This window comes from Schistocerca cancellata, chromosome 7, assembly GCF_023864275.1.
Source record: "Schistocerca cancellata isolate TAMUIC-IGC-003103 chromosome 7, iqSchCanc2.1, whole genome shotgun sequence".
NCBI lineage: Eukaryota > Metazoa > Arthropoda > Insecta > Orthoptera > Acrididae > Schistocerca > Schistocerca cancellata.
The window spans coordinates 411,530,230-411,548,228 of record NC_064632.1 but is presented as its reverse complement, the minus strand read 5'-3'; positions in this window follow the sequence as shown (position 1 = coordinate 411,548,228).

Below are 17,999 nucleotides of genomic sequence, written 5' to 3'. Positions count from 1 at the left end.
CACCACGGACATTTTAATTTCCACTTTCTATACTTTTAGAAATAAATTCATAAAACTTTGTCAGCATGACCAGGAGGAATTCAGGATTCACACTCATAGCAGTGGAAGTTCTTACACACGAAAAAATAATATTTTTTAAATGTAAAATTTCATGATTTTTTTTTCATTTACTGTTGGCTGCATTTGTTACTGCAGGTACACTTTTCTTTATAAGTAACAGAGATTCTTCGATTAATTTTGCACAGCTTACAAACCATACTTACAGGTGTATGGAACTCTAGAATTTATTTAAACTATGGAAAAATGAATGGGCCTTTACGTTTTAAACTTCGTGTTTAGAGAAAACTCGAATTTTATAGTTAATTATCTCAATTTTTAGCACAGTTTTTAACAGATTTGGGAAATTCTAGAGTTTAATACACCTTATGTATGGTTTGTATGCTGTGCAAAATTCATCGAAGAATCTCTCTTACTTATGAACAAAAGTGCACCTACAGCAACAAATGCAGCTAATACCAAGTGAAAAAATGATGAAATTTCACATGTAAAAAAAAAGTTGTTTTGTTATGTTTTTGAACTTCCTCTGCTATGAGTGTGAATCCTGAATCCTTCCTGGTCATGCTAACAAAGTTTTATGAATTTATTTGTAAAAGTATAGACAGTGTAAATTAAAATGTCCTGTGGTGCCTCTCCTGCTCCAAGTCGGCCCGTTTCACGTTCTACCTCCCGTAATGTGAATGGTTATGTCGTTTCTCGATTACGGAGACGGTTTATAGAGACCGAAACTGTATACCGGAGACAAGGACAAGGCCGACCAAGTGTGACATCAGAAAGCGTAGACCGTTATTTGGACGTAACGGCACGACGGTACCGCCTTTGTACTGCACTGTATCTGGCATCTGACCTCGCAGCATCACCTGGTCGTGTTGTATCCAGGCAAACGGTGTACAGAAGGCTTCAGCAGAGTGGCCAGTATTGTTGGAGACCTGTTGTCTGCTTACCTCTGGCGGCTCTTCAAAGAAGAGAACTTCAAGAGAGGAGCCGTCAACATGCCACCTGGACGGTCGAACGGTGTGCCACTGTTTTTTTCACAGATGAGTCCCGATTTGGTCTGGAGAGTCGTTCTCGATGGATTCACATCTGGAGGGCACGTGGAATACGATTTAGAGACCCAAAACATTGTGAAAAGAGGATCCCTAATGGCGTGGCCAGGGATTATGCTAACTACTGGAACACGTCATCGTGAAATTGTACGGATAAATCAGCAAGATTTAATTGCTGTCAGGTACACTGAGGATCTCTTTGGGATCTCATGTGCAGTTGTTGCGAGATGCTGTGGAAACGTAAGATATTGCACGCATGGCGTGGCCTGATCGCTCTCCCGATTTGAATCCATAGAGCATCTGTGGATGCATTAGGCTGCATCACGGCAGCATTCACCAACCACTTCCGAGCAGCACTGCAGGAAAACTGGGCGTTATTGTCTCAACGGGAGATTGATGACATCATTCACAGCATGTACCGTCGTTGTCCTTCCTGTATTGGTGCCAGAGGTGGTCACACCCCATACTGAGCACATTTAACAGTTGTCAGAATGTGTGTGCAAATCAATTAAGTTGGGAAAAAAACCGAAAAAAATGGCTCTGTGCCCTATGGGACTTACCATCAATGGTCATCAGTGCCCTAGAACTTAGAACTACTTAAACCTAACTAACCTAAGGTCAGCACACAACACCCAGTCATCACGAGGCAGAGAAAATCCCTGACCCCGCCGGGAATCGAACCCGGGAACCTGTGCGTGGGAAGCGAGAACGCTACCGCACGACTACGAGCTGCGGACAAAACCGAAAAAAATTGTTGTCTACTGTTATGCATGTTGCAGTTGATTACGTTCTGTATTCTTTACATTGTTTCTACTATCACCTTTACGCTGTTTCGTGGCACGATAAACGGAACCTTGCAAAATTTTCGGTAGTAGCTTTAATTTTCGACACCAGTGTAGTTCATACAATACGTTGTGCATTTGTGGGTGAATGAATCTGTGTAATGCAGTTCGCCTAGTGAAATAATATATAGAGTGTATCGTAATCAGTAGTGGGAACTAACTTTGGTGGACAATATGCGGTAGCGAAAGGAAAAGAAAATCAAACCTCTAAACATTCATAATATTAGAACACGGGCCGTTGGGTTTGGGTCTTCAGTTGAGCGAACGGTTGTATATGATTGCTTAATACGGGGCTGTTACATCTGCATATTCCTAAAGGAACCTAATGTTATTAAGAGCTGGTAGTTGTATCACTATGCTGAGGATATCTACTTCTAACGTAAATTAGTCTTGTTGACAGCAGTTCTTGATTCGAATTGTGGAATGTTTATTGTGTCTTCTTTGATGAAGGAATTTCGGGAAACCGTGTTTAGTAATTCAGCTTTAGTGGCTTTGTCATCGGTAACATTATCTCTGCTATCTCACAGTCAAGGTATTGATTGCGTTTTGCCGCTGGTATACTTTACATACGACCAGATTCGTTTTGGATTTTCTGCAAGATTTCGAGGCGGAGCCTCATTGTGAGAATTATTAGATCCATCTGACACTGAATTCCCCGCTAAATTTCGATTTGTGTAAACATTTACAATCCTGGAGATTTTGGTTTCTGTATATCTGGCACGCTTTTTTCGTTGCTTCTGCAACAGTGGCTTGACCTCTTTTGTTTACTATAGAGGGTCTGTTTCGTTTCTCAATTGCTGTTACTACTATTTCTTTGAATTTAAGTCACATCTGGTCGATGCTTACATAGTTCGGAAATAATGGAGGCTGTTCCTGAGGAAGGCGTCAAACGAATTTTTATCTGCTTTTTTCTTAAGTAGATATATTTTGCGTTTAATTTTGGTGGATTTGGATGTTACAATATTCAGTCCGTCACAACGACCTTGTGGTAACTAATTCCTGTATCCGTCACGATGCTCGGTGTTTCCTCAGGGCTGTTTGTTGCTAAGAGGTCAAGTATGTTTTTGCAACTATTTACACTTCGAGTGCATTCCTCAACGTAATTGTTCAAAATACAGCAATAAAGTGGGGTGACAAGAGGCCATGGGACAGCGATTTAAGCCGGCCGCGTGGTCTAGCGGTTCTAGGCGCTCAGTCCGGAGCCGCGCGACTGCTACGGTCGCAGGTTCGAATCCTGCCTCGGGCATGGATGTGTGTGATGTCCTTAGGTTAGTTAGGTTTAAGTAGTTCTAAGTTCTAGGGGACTGATGGCCATAGAAGTCCCATAGTGCTAAGAGCCATTTGAACCATTTTTTATAGCGATTTGCACGCATACTGAAGGCGCTAGTACCGCGTAGACAAGGTATAAAAGTGCAGTGCATTGGCGGAGTCGTCATTTATTCAGGTGAGTCATGAGGAGAAGTTTCCGACCTGATTATGGCCGAACGACGGGAGTTCACAGACTTTGAACATGGAATGGTAGTTTGAACTAGACGCATGTGACATTGCATTTCGGAAAGCGTTAGGGAATTGAACGTTCCGCGATCCACAGAGTCAAGAGTGTGGCGAGGGTTCCGGCGTATCGAAAAGCGCCGGCACGAAGAAGAAGATCGCAAGAGCAAAGAAGGCGGTGAGACGTCAGCCAGTAACCCGCCGACAAGGACCACACCACGACAGGAACGCCCTCTAGCCGAATAGAATATAAGTGCCGCTTCTGCTAGTCTCGTCCGGACGGAATTACGAGGGTCACTCCAAAAGAAATGCACACTATTTTTGTAAAAATACAGTTTTCATTCTGCATGTGTGAAAGTTTTACAGTGTGTAGATACGTCGTTCCCGCTTGTTTTCAAACTTAGTTCAACCTGTTCCCGTCAGTGGCGATGTCACAGCTTGTCTTCAAGATGGCTGCTACACTTGACGTTCGTCAGAAGCAACGTGCTGTCATAGAATTCCTGTGCTGTGAAAACGAGACAGTGGGAAACAATCACAAGAGGTTGAAAAAAGGTGTATGGAGATGCTGCTGTCGATCGCAGTACAGTTAGTCGGTGGGCAAGCAGGTTACGTGATGAAAGCGGGCACGGCAATATTGAGGATTGTCCTCGCAGCGGCAGGCCTCGTACTGCACACACTCCAGACAATGTGCAGAGAGTTAACGAATTGGTGACTGCTGACAGACGCATCACAGTGAACGAACTGTCACGTTACGTTGGGATAGGGGAAGGAAATGTTTGCAGAATACTGAAAGTGTTGGCGTTAAGAAAAGTTTGTGCCAGGTGGGTTCCCAGGATGCTGACAGTGGCTCACAAAGAAACAAGAAAAACGGTATGCAGCGAACTTTTGGAACAGTGCGAGAATGGTGGAGATGAATTTCTTGGGAGAATGGTGAGAGGTGATGAAACATGGCTCCATCATTTTTCACCAGAGACGAAGAGGCAATCAATGGAGTGGTATCATGCAAATTCACCCAAGAAAAAAAAAAAAAAAAAATCAATACCTCACCTTCTGCTGGAAAAGTTATGGCTACGGTTTTTGTCGATTCCGAAGGACTCTTGCTTGTGGACATCAAGCCAAGTGGAACCACCATAAATTCTGATGCATATGTGATGACACTGAAGAAACTTCAAGCTCGACTGAGTAGTGTTCGACCACATTGGCAAAAGCAGGATGTTTTGCTGTTGCCCGACAATCCACGGCCACATGTCAGTCAAAAAACTATGGAAGCGGTCACAAAACTCGGATGGACATCCTAGCCCCACAGCTGACAGAAGATGACAACGAAAATTCTCTCGAGGTTGTCAGTGAGGAAGACGTGTATGAGACTCTGTGCGCCTCACCACCAAAAAAAATCCCCAGGACCGGATGGTCTGCCAGCAGAGTTTTACATCCGTTACTGGCCAATAGTAGGTGCGAAAATCACGGACATTGTAAATGAGGTTATTCAGGGTAAAATGATTCCGGCTGAGTTTAAGGAGAGTAAAATTGTTCTGGTGCCAAAAAATAATGGAAACAAAGATTTAAATAATTTTCGTCGTATTTCACTGCTGAATTCTGATTATAAATTAATAGCTAGAATAATAAACAAGAGAATTTCATGTCTTACAGATAAAATTATTAGTCAACATCAGAACTGTGCTCAAGGCAGAACCATTTTTCAAAAACTAGCGGAATTCAGGGATATCATTGCAATAACTTCTGTAACAAACATAATGTGTGCTTTATTGTTTTTAGATTTTATAAAGCGTTCGATGTAGTAAATCATGAATATCTTCTACAGACATTGAAGAAAATAGGTTTCAACGATAGGGTCATACAGTTGATTAAGAACATAGCAACTGGAATAAACGCTAAAATAGCGGTGAATTGTCAACAATCCAGGCCGATGGAAATACAACGAGGTGCTCCTCAAGGAAGTCCTCTGTCCATGTCGCTCTTCGCCATTTCGCTGGAACCTTTCCTCCGACATGTCCATGCTAGATTAAAAGGTTTAACATTATCAGGAAATAAAACAGTTATAAGAGCCTATGCGGATGATATAGGGGTCATTATAAGGAATAATGACGAGGTAACCACGCTAGCAACAGTGATTGATTCGTACTGTAGAGCATCTGGAGCCAATGCAAACGGAAAAAAGTAAGATATTAAATCTCAGAGGTTTTGATAATATCAACGTCGAGTGGGCGAAATTAGTCCGACAACATAAAACACTTGGGATCACCCCGACAGCATGTCCTATGAAAATGACGGCTTTACATTGGAAAGTTGCAGCAGATAAAGTGCAAGGAGCCATTGTAGAGAATTTAACTCGATATATGAACCAAGTTCAAAGAACGTAGTATATCAACTCATGCATCCTTGCTAAGGCTTATTATACTGCCCAGCTGTTTCCAATACCGAGAATGATAGCGAGGAGAATAATGTCCAAAATCACCAACTTTTTGTGGAGAGGTGAAGTGTTCAGAGTACCTGCTAAAGTAGCCACTTTAGATCCTAAAAATGGTGGACTAGGATTAACTGATATAACGGATAAAGCCTCTGCTCTTTTTATCAAAAGGCAAGTTAATTTAATAAGAGACTCGCGAGAAAGCATAACCAGTCAACTTTTTGAGATCATTAAACCTCCAAGCCTGCTTCCCCCGATTGACGTGCAGAATATCAACAGTCGCTTACAGCACGTGAGGATTTTCTATGTTGAGTTTAGTTATGTCAGTGTCGAACTCAGGCAGTCCCGACACTTAGCATCGAGAGCCATAATGCGGGAACGAAAGAAAAGCGAAGGAAGAAACAAAATAGAGCGACAGTTTCCAAACATTGAGTGGACTGAGATTTGGAAAAACATTAGTTCTAATGTGCTCACGTCTAATATAAAAACGTCATGGTACAAGATAGTTAACAACATAGTTAGCACCAATGAAAGACTGCACGCAGTCGGACTCTGTGAAACAAATTTATGTCAACAATGCCATCTAGTTGACACAGTCATTCATAGATATACTTGCAGTGATCACATGAATAGTTGGAAGTGGATCCGGGAACAAATAGCTCTGATTACAAGAACATTCCCTGAGTATATATCGCTGTCATTGATACACAGGCCTGAAGCACGCTATTTCCCAGACGCAAAAAATAATGCTGTGTACTGGTTGCTGGGAAATTTTGTTAACTACGTCCATAACAAATTAGGATCCGATAGCATCATAGAGTTCAAGATACACATGCTGTGTGAGTTCCAGAAAATTAGAAGCTATTCGAATCACAAGAAAAAGTTCGGTAATATGTTAAAAATTGTATTTGAAAGAATGGGCATTGGTTAATATAAAAAAAGAAGACTGTGTTGACAGTGATGTATTGTAGTTACCTTAAGGACACTATTTAAGATTTTATAGTATATTTATGATGTGTGCTTTTTCTACTTCAGAGAGTAGTTCTTGAAATTTATAAGCTAATGTACAGAACTTCTGCGACATTGAGATTGTGTGTCTAATAGTGTCAAAACACAAAACATTAAAGGTGCATTTTTGGCTTATACTAGAAATTTGGAAAGAGACAGTTTTTATAGAAATGTCCTTATTGATTGGTTAAAACCATAAGATTCTATCTGATAAATGTAATATTCAATGGCTGGCACATTACCCTGTTCATTTTTGCACTGTGATGTGTAAGTCAGTTTCGCAGTGAAAGACTGATTATATAGATCTGATCACTTCAGATACTTAAGATTCAATTAATGTCCAGAAAGTGTAGTTGGAAGGCTAGTCAACTTTATTATATATCTCCTTACCGCCATTCCCAAGTATTTCAGAAATTGTTTAATATGATTATTAAATTGTTTTATATTTAAAATTATTCCACCAACTTGCTGATATCCATCATAAAGAAATTATGCTTCTGCAAAAGATTGCAGCTCATGTAATTCAAAGTGCAGATTTTACTTCTTCAGGTTGAAGTTTGAATGTCTTTAAAAAAAATTTCTTGATGTTTAACTTAGTTCTTTCTGGTAATTAGTCAGTAATACAATCTTCTGAAACTTCCTGGCAGATTAAAACTGTGTGCCCGACCGAGACTCGAACTCGGGACCTTTGCCTTTCGCGGGCAAGTGCTCTACCAGGTTCGAGTCTCGGTGGGGCACACAGTTTTAATCTGCCAGGAAGTTTCATATCAGCGCACACTCCGCTGCAGAGTGAAAATCTCATTCTGGAAACATCCCCCAGGCTGTGGCTAAGCCATGTCTCCGCTATATCCTTTCTTTCAGGAGTTCTAGTTCTGCAAGGTTCGCAGGAGAGCTTCTGTAAGGTTTGGAAGGTAGGAGAAGAGATACTGGCAGAAGTAAAGCTGTGGGTACCGGGCGTGAGTCGTGCTTGGGTAACTCAGATGGTAGAGCACTTGCCCGCGAAAGGCAAAGGTCCCGAGTTCGAGTCTCGGTCGGGCACACAGTTTTAATCTGCCAGGAAGTTTCATATCAGCGCACGCTCCGCTGCAGAGTGAAAATCTCATTCTGGAAACACAATCTTCTGTTGTCTTTCCTTAACGTCAGCGTAATTGAATGATCAAACCGTTTTGTTTAAATAACTTCATGTATGTATGACTTAGTATGTATTTGGAATGTGTAACATTGTTTTTTTAATAAATGCTTTTATTAAAAAAAAAACGATTTTAGGCGTTACAGTCTGGAACCGCGCGACCGCTACGGTCGCGGGTTCGAATCCTACCTCGGGCATGGATGTGTGTGATGTGCTTAGATTAGTTAAGTTTAAGTATTTCTAAGTTCTAGGGCACTGATGACCTCAGAAGTTAAGTCCCATAGTGCTCAGAGCCATTTTGAACCAGTGGCTCCAACAGGTTGGTCCAGAATTTTACCGTGCGGGTATACAGGCGCTGGTTCCAAGATGGCGTGAGGCAGCTGAGAGGGATGGAAATTACGTGGGGAAATGAAAATATTGTTCCTAAAGGATGTATCTACACACTGTAAAACTTTCAAACATGTAGAATAAAACATGGATTTAAAAAAAAAAACAGTGTGCATTTCTTTTGGAGTGACCCTCGTAGGACAGTACTAGGAGAGGACTACGCACGGAGTGACCGTGCGGTTTGAGGCGCCATGTCACAGGCTGTGTGGCCCTTCCCGCCGGAGGTTCGAGTCCTCCCTCGGGCATGGGTGTGTGTGTTGTTCTTAGTATAAGGTAATTTAAGTAGTGTGTAAGTCTAGGGACCGATGACCTCAGCAGTTTGATCCCTTAAGAATTCACGCACATTTGAACATTTTTGAGCACTACGATAGCAGTGACGAGTGATCCGTATCAATCGCTTACATGTTATATACAGCAAAGGACTTTGTTTGCATGTCGCCCATCACTTTAGACACCATTGTAAATTCATAGTATAGTCAATCTGCTTATTTGTGATAATAACTATTGATGTTATTTGCTCGAATTGTTGTATAGCATTCCGAGTACGCAGCATCCATTAGAGACCCTATACGAGACGAGTGGGCGGGACCCCACACCGAGAATACCACCCGCCCAATGCAGTGGCCGACGGCATTCAATTAACTACCGACAGCAGCGGCATTTGCGTAGAGTGGCCAGTGTTAACAGACAAGCTACACTGTGTAAAATAACTGCAGATATAAATGTCGGATGTATGATGAACGTACCCGTTAGAACAGTATGGCGAAATTTGACGTTGGGCTATGGCAGCAGACCTCAGGCGCGAGTGCCTTTGCTAATAGCACGACATTGCGCCTGTAGCGCTTCTCCTGGGCTCGTGACGATATCGGTTGGACCCTAGACAACCGGGAAAAGGTGGCCTGCTCAGAAGAGTCACGGTGGTAGAGCTCGAGTGTGGCGCAGACGCCGGGAAGCCATGGACCCAGGCTGTTAACAGGGCACTGCGCAAGCTGGTGGTGGCTCCATAAAGGTGTGGGCTGTGTTTACTGCTCCAACTGAAGTAGTTATTTTCGGCTACTTGGAGACCACTTCCAGCCATTCTTTTAACAATGATGGAATTATGCATGACTATGCGCCACGTCGCCGGGATACAACTGTTTGCGATTGCTTTGAAGAACACTCTGGACAGTTCATCTACATCTACATTTATACTCCGCAAGCCACCCAACAATGTGTGGCGGAGGGCACTTTACGTGCCACTGTCATTACCTTCCTTTCCTGTTCCAGTCGCGTATGGTTCGCGGGAAGAACTACTGCCGGAAAGCCTCCGTGCGCGCTCGAAACTCTCTAATTTTGCATTCGTGATCTCCTCGGGAGGTGTAAGGAGGAGGAAGCAATATATTCGTTACCTCATCCAGAAACGCACCCTCTCGAAACCTGGACAGCAAGCTACACCGCGGTGCAGAGCGGTCTCTTGCAGAGTCTGCCACTTGAGTTTGCTAAACATCTCCATACGCTATCGTGCTTACCAAATAACCCTGTGACGAAACGTGCCGCTCTTCTTTGGATCTTCTCTATCTCCTCTGTCAACCCGACCTGGTACGGATCCCACACCGATGAGCAATACTTAAGTATAGGTCGAACGAGTCTTTTGTAAGCCACCTCCTTTGTTGATGGACTGCATTTTCTAAGGACTCTCGCAATGAATCTCTACCTGGCACCCGCCTTACCAACAATCAATTTTATATGATAATTCCACTTCAGAGCGTTCCGCACGCATACTCCCAGATATTTTACAGAAGTAACTGCTAGCATATAATCATACAATAAAGGATCCTTCTTTCCATGTATTCGCAATACATTACATTTGTCTATGTTAAGGGTCAGTTGCCACTCCCTGCACCAAGTGCCTATCCGCTGCAGATCTTTCTGCATTTCGCTGCAGTTTTCTAATGCTGCAACTTCTCTGTATACTACAGCATCATTCGCGAAAAGTTCGAGCGAATGGTTCGGCCACCCAAATCGCCCGACAGGAAAACTATCGAACGCTTATGGGACATAACCGAGAGGTCAGTTCATGTACGAGATGCTGCTCCGGCAAATCATTCGCAATTGTAGACGGCTATAGTGCAGCATGTCTGAATATTCCTTCAGGGGACTTACACTTGTTGAGTTAATGCCACGTCGAGTTGCACGGAAGGAGGTCCGACACGATATTAGGAGTATATCACCTGAGTGTAGGTGTCTGCTACGGAACTAGGTGATGAATAAATCTGAGGCCGAAGACCACCTCTTGATCAGCCTCAGTGACTGCCACACACGTGTTGGTCCGTCGCGCCGCCTCGACGTCCCAGTGGAAGCTGGAAAGGCAGCACTTGCACCTGCCAGTGGCGGTCACGTCTCTGGGCAATTGTGTCGGCAGCACGCCCGTGGGAGCCCCGGTCCGGCCGGCGGAGAGGACTCGGGTCAGGGGCGGCTGCAGCTGTCGAGTGGTTAATGGCCGCCGCGCCGGCACAATGGCCCTCCTGACGACGTGCTTCTCTCGTCGAAACGGCCGCAATTCTGCTCGCGCCGCCCCGCTCTGCCCTGCGTTACGTGTGCGGTCAAACACGGGAGCGTCGCTCTCTACGCGTGTGTCGTTTGTACGGAAACCAGTCACTCCTCTGCTTCAAAGCTCGACGTTAACTCCTACGCAGTAATGGACGTGCGGAGTAAAATCACAGATTTCTAATATTTTATTTAACTGTTCATTTAGGATATTCTCACCCTTTTGATTAACGCAGTTTCAAAGAGAAATAGGTACGAATGTCATAACAACAACAATAATAATGCTGCGCGGAGTGGCCGCGCGGTTAGAGGCGATGTCACTGATTGTGCGGCCACTTCCGCCGGAGATTAGAGTCCTCCCACGGGCATGGGTGTGTGTGTTGTTCTTAGTATAAGTTAGCTTAAGTAGTGTGTAAGTCTAAGGGCCGATGACCTCAGCAGTTTGGTCTCTTAGAAATTCACACACGTTTGAGCAATAATAATAATTTTTCTTTGTTTTCGATGTTATTCATGACAGTGCGCTAAAACAGAATTACTAAACGCGGTGAAATCCGGTTTCGCAGGACAGAGCGGATCAGATTGTGGAAAGCGGCCAAGGTCAATTAGTGTTAGTTATACAAGAACACACAACTTTATTCCTCAAACAAATGCACAGTTTTCTCTTTAAAACAACAAAGAGCAATTCACAGCTGAGGGCCCAAGTAACTTCTCCAGAATAAGTTTAAATGATTGCTTTTAAAACACCAGGATTCAGAGTGACGGCTGGAAGGCCTTACTTAAGCAAAATTGTAATATCTTCTCGGCTAAAGGCCGAAATAATATTTCAGATCTGCTAAGGAAATTCTTTAAAAGCCAAGCATTTACAAATTTCGGCTAAAGGCCATTTTAAGAGAAATTCAAATTAATTCTTCGGCTCAAAGCCCAATTTTTTTTTTACACAATAAAAGAGAGGCTAGAAGGATAAGATTTTACACAGTACAACAGAAAAAAATCTTAAGAAAACTTGAAGTTTCTTGTCGGTTGAAGGCCCAACTAATTACGCAAGAATAATTAAAGACAACCTTAAGATAAAAAAAAAGTTCAAATGTGTGTGAAATCATCTGGGACTTAACTGCTAAGATCATCAGTCTCTAAGCTTACACACTACTTAATCTAAATTAGCCTAAGGACAAACACACACACCCATGACCGACGGAGGACTCGAACCTCCGCCGGGACCAGCCGCACAGTCCATGACTGCAGCGCCATAGACCGCTCGGCTAATCCCGCGCGGCGCCGTTTCAAGAAGCCAAGATAATTGAAGAGAAACCTTCCGACAAGGATTTATATATTAAGGCCGCAGATTCAGAAACAAACGCGGCTGAAGGCCTAAATACTGAGCAACAAGAATTTTAAATAAAACACGGCTAAAGGCCTAAGCTTAAAATATTTGTTATGAAGGTCGGCTGAAGGCGATATACTAAACATAAAACAGACAAAATTAATACACGGCTGAACGCCTGGCACAGTATCTGCGACCAAATAAAATGACAATCAGAAACAACAAAGGGTGGTTCTCAGGAGTGTTCCAAGGCTCGGCCTGGGGAGGAAACTCTAAACACAGTTTAGGTGAGACAAGCAGCCAAGCATAACACTAAACAATCGGGCTGGAACACGACCTAGGGACGGCTGAAGAACCAACCAACAACCAAATCAATTCCCTGTATCGTAACTGACCAACTGCCTATAGTACGCAGACAGCATTCATCTGCTCAGTGGAAATCAAGAAACTACACACAATTCGACGTAAACACACTTGCACAAGAATTCGAACAATCGTAAAGCAAGGACGAATCAATTCGACACACAGTGTGTTCCCACAAGCTGTCGGCAACCAAATACATGTCGTCCGATGAGACGACCGACCTAACAACCAAGCCAGGTCGTTCCCACTCAAATTACGTGTGTCGGCGACGGTCGGGCGAGTCTTGGCTATCCGAAGCTGACTGCAGCTCCAACCCGAGTCTACTCGATGTGCGTTCGGAATTCGGAGACACGGCGACCCGGGCACACTGGCTCGGACCCATCCATCCAGAGGTAACTCTTGCCCGTTGGCCACGACATCCCTGCGCAAGGAAGGAACCGACCCACGTCCGGCAAGATCAGTGCCGGCCAAACGCTGCACAGTGTGCAGACGTGCGGAAGTGCTGCACATGTGCGCACGTGTGCGACAGCGACATCTGTTATTAGACATGTGTCCTAAATGAACGGCGGCGGCAGCACTTCCTTGTTTATGTGGTACAAGCAAGAGCGCAACATACCCAGTCTCGTTTACCCCTGGTAACCTTAACAGCGAAGTACTGAGAAGTGGCAGGTACTGTGAAAAAGCAAAGGACGGGAGATCTATGTTCGCAGTTGTTTAAGAATGACTAGGAACTACAATTCTTTTTTGTAGCCGTTGGTGAAAACTCACAGTGTTTGCTGTGCCGCCGAATAATAGGCGGCCAGCGTAAGTTTTCAATTGAAAGACGCTACAATACATATCACAAAGACGAGTGTAGTGTACTCAACAGTGAAGACCGGCAAGCAAAATTAAATGTCCTTAAGGAAATGGATGAGACACATCAACTCGATTATCATTTCTCATGACCAGTGATAAACGTGTTTGGATTTATTCCTTCCATAATTAAAAATTGTTTAACTGTGCATTATTGCCTCATTCTGCTCCATGTTACATTATTATCAGGAAAGTTGGTCATTAAACCGATTGTTCCAATGTATACTTACATTTAGTTTTTTTTTGTCTTTTTTTTTGTTTTAATGTGTGAAGGGCTACGCTCAGCTGAAGTCGACAAAACATAACATTCATCTAATTGTCGGTTATTATGCAGATTTCAGACGGAGCTGATGAAAGATATAGCAATAATGGTACTGAAATAACAGGTGATCATCGAGAGGTCTGCGGTTATGATTCTGTTCAGAGGTCAGTGAGACAGAAATTATGTGGGTGTAACTGAGGGCACCGAGAATTAGTTGTAGGAAACCTTGCATTAGTTTAATGTTATTTGAAATCATGAATAAGGTTCGTTGGAAGTCGCCAAGTGCTCTCTTTCTTAAATACTAGATCAAAAACATTACGCGTATTTACGTGCCGCCAGTCAAGCTGCCTTAATAAAAACCCACGGTTGTTAACTGTATTACTTGTCTTACTGGGTTAAACTGTTAACATAAAAGTAGACGTCTCAATGAGTACACTGTGACAGTATTTTAAATGTTTAATACGCGAAATACCTTCCCATGGTTGGCTTGCAAGCTGTGGAAAGAGCACTAGAATGCGCCGGTACAGAGTATCCCAGCAAGTGGATAAAGCGACATCTGTGCGTAGAAACATGCACTACATGAACGCTGACGGCTGCGGCGTGCACACTGTGACCCGGAAGTTGCACGCGTGCATGAGCACCGCACGCGTGCAGAATTTCTGGCTGGCCCTGGGCAAGATGACCCAAGTGACGAGGCCCAGAAAAGGTCAAAGGACCAAATACACGTCGCCGATGAGACGACCAACCGAACGACCGACCAACGGTCGTCCCGCTCCATTCGGCGAGCACTGGCTGCCCGCACCTCACTGGCGCTCCGTCCCGACTGCTGCTGCGTCCCCGACTTCACTGCTGCTGCGTCCCGACTGAGCTCCCAGCTGAACTACAGACACACGAAGACCCGGAAATACTAGCGGTCGCTTCAAAGATATTACGACAGTGCGCTTATCGATAAGCGCTGCTTCTGCCACTCACGGGCAGGTAAGACAGACTTAGTGACGCCAGTAAATCGAATAAGAAAACGAGGCGGTAGTATCGTAAAGAGAAGATGACAAACAATAAAGGGCATTGAACACTAGCCGCGTCCGGCTCACACGGTTTCCCGAAATTCCTTCCCAAAAGAAAAAGTAAATACTCCAGAATTCGAATCCAGTACAACTGGCAACATGAGTAACTTATGTTACTTGAAGGAAAAATACATTCATGGTAGAGTCAGGCGACCATTTTGATTGGCACAACTTTGAAATATAGAAAGGTCATGAATGCACAATTCTCTGTTAAGCATTACACGTATCAAAACTTCAGCATCAGACTAAAGATTAAAATCAAACTTTAGTACAGAGCTCACGAAAGTCTATCTGCTTTCGTGAGCTTTGTATTTTTGATTTTAATCTTAAGTCTGATGATGAAATATTGAAACGCGTAACGCTTAATAAAAAACTGTGCGATCAAGACCTTTCTATATTTCAAAGTTGTGCCAAATGAGTAACTTAGAAGTAGATATCCTCGGTGTAGTGAAATGACTTAAAGCACTTAAGGAAGGCAAGGCTTCCGATCCAGATTGCATACTAGTCAGGTTCCCTTCAGAGTAGGCTGATACAATAGCTCCATACTTTAGGAATCATGGACAGCGCTCGGTAACAGAAAGATCCGTACCCAGAGACTGGAAAGTTGCACGATTCACAGCAATACCCAAGGAAGGGAAGATGAGTAATCCTCTGAGTTACAGGCTCGTATCATTAACTTCGATTTTCAGTAGGATTTTGGAATATATACGGTGCTTGAATATTATGAATCACTTCTAAGAAACCAATGATTTACTGACAAATAGCCAACACGGATTCAGAAAATATCATTCCTGTGAGACACAACCAGATCTTTATTCTCAGGAAGCAATGTGTGCTATCAACAAGGTACGTCGAATTGATTCCATATTTTTAGATTTCCAGAAGGTTTCTTTACTCCGTTCCTCACAAGCAACTTTTAATTATATTGCCTGCCTATGGCGTATCGTTTCAGTTGTTTAACTGATCATTTCCTGTCAGGCAGTTCAAAGTTCGTAAGAACTGATGGAAAGTCATGGAGTAAAACAGAAGTAATATCTGGTGTTCCCCAGGGATGTGTTATAGGCTCTTTGGTTTTCCTTAACTACATAAACGATTTATAGGAAAATCTGAGCAACCCTCTTAGATTGTCTGCAGGTGATGCTGTGATTTACCGTCATGAAAAGTCACCAGATGATGAAAACGAATTGCAAATTGATTTAGACAAGATATCTGTATAGTGGAAAATGTGGCAAATGACTCTAAATCATGAAAAGTGTGAGTCATTCACATGAGCATTAAAAAGAATGCACAAAATTTCCGTTGCACGATGAATCACACAAATCTAGAGGCTATAAACTCAACAAAGTACTTAGTGATTGCAGTTACGAATAACTTAAATTGGAGCGATCACATAGATTGCGAGGTGCCGGGGCTAGCAATGTATTTAACACTCAATTCTTCTAGAATCTACATATGTAAATGATGCTCTAAGCCCCCCCTCCCCTATTCTAACTCCAACTTTTGCTGTTGCACAAGGATTAAAAAAAAAACGCGAACTGACTCTAATCAACCCTGCCAGTGGAGTAGAAGAGAGTTTGGCCCCTGCAATAATTTAATTTGATAAATAAGTTAAATAAACGAAGGTTTCATTAACATAGGGAAGAATGATGGGATTGCTCTACCGATTAACAGAATGAAAGTTCTGTCCAAAATAACAATATGATTTATTAAGACTAAACACAAAATAATAAACAAAAACACATGAAACATTTATAATACATCAAATTGGCTCAAATTGGATACTCAAACAAACGCTATGAAGGTGAAGTTGTCCCTAAACTAGATTGTGAGGTTTAAGACGAAGTGGTATGTGCAGCCAATTCCTTGCCACTCAAATCTTAAAAGAGACACACAGCTAACCCAACATTAATTGCTGCTACTCAAGACAGAACAAAGTTAGAAAAAGACGAACAGGCGCGGTCTGCTGAGCTCTGATTATCACCTAGGAAAATCCCTATCTGCCGGTGCTGCGGACATACATTACCAAACTGTCTTCTTAACTGCCAGAACACGATCTGGCGTACCGGAGGCGATGGCTGGTTGCTTCGACGTCCTCCACCGAAAGGCGAGAGCTGACTAGCTAGAGCACCCGTACAGGCTGAACACACAATATTCCCGCCCCCACGACAGTGGCTGTGGTTAAACGTTCCAATCAGCAACTCGAAAACCGGCGGAAAATTCCAGTCTATTGCCGGAGCACTACCATTCCACCAATGGAGATTCTTGGCGCCAATTTCTGCGTTGATTTTGCTACGTCACGGAGCTATGCCCTGAGCAAGCCAATGACAGTTACTATTTTGCAGAAAGCGCGAGAATTTTCCCACCACAACTGCCTGCGTACACAAGTCATTCCCACGCCTCGCTGGTAGCCCGCCAGAAAGTGTTTTCCCCAGCCGCTACTTCAGACCCCTCCGGGCGTGTCTTTTGACAATGTCGGCGTCTGGAAAGCATTCACTCGACTTCCTCACACCCATCGGCTTAACGCTTTCCAGATCAGCAGAGCCCGCCTGTCACCGGACCACCCGGGTGACGAGAGACGCTGCGTGGGAAGTCTGCGTGTGAAGAATAGCGACTTTTCACTGCATGCTATTAGAGAGGAAAATCGTAAGATAGAAATATGAGAGGGGGCTCATGCCACCTCTCAAGATAATGTAGCGATTATTGGCAGAACACCCAGAAAACGGAATAGGTATACTAAAGAGACTGCTTACAATACGCTTGTCTGACCTCTTCTGGAGTAATTCTGTGCGGTATGGCATCCGCATCAAATAGAACTAACGGAGAACATCGAACAGGTTCAAAGAAGAGCTGCTTATTTTATATTACCCCGAAATAAGGGAGAGAGTGCTACGGATATGATATGCGGATTGGAGTGGAAATCATTAAAACAAAGTTGTCTTTTGCTGCGGCAGGACCTTCTCATCAGCTTTATTCTAAGAGTGTGAAAATATTTTTTGGCGCACACCTACATAGTGAGAATTGATTATCATAATAAAATAACAGAAACTTGTGCTCGCACGGAGAGATGTAAGTTTTCCTTTTTCCCCATGTGCTATTCAAGAGCATAATGGTAGAAAATTGTCTTGAAGGTGGTTCGATGAACCCTCTGACTGGCACTTAATTGTGAATTGCAGCGTAATCATGTAGATGTAGACGTAGATGAAACAATGTTTCCACAACTTAC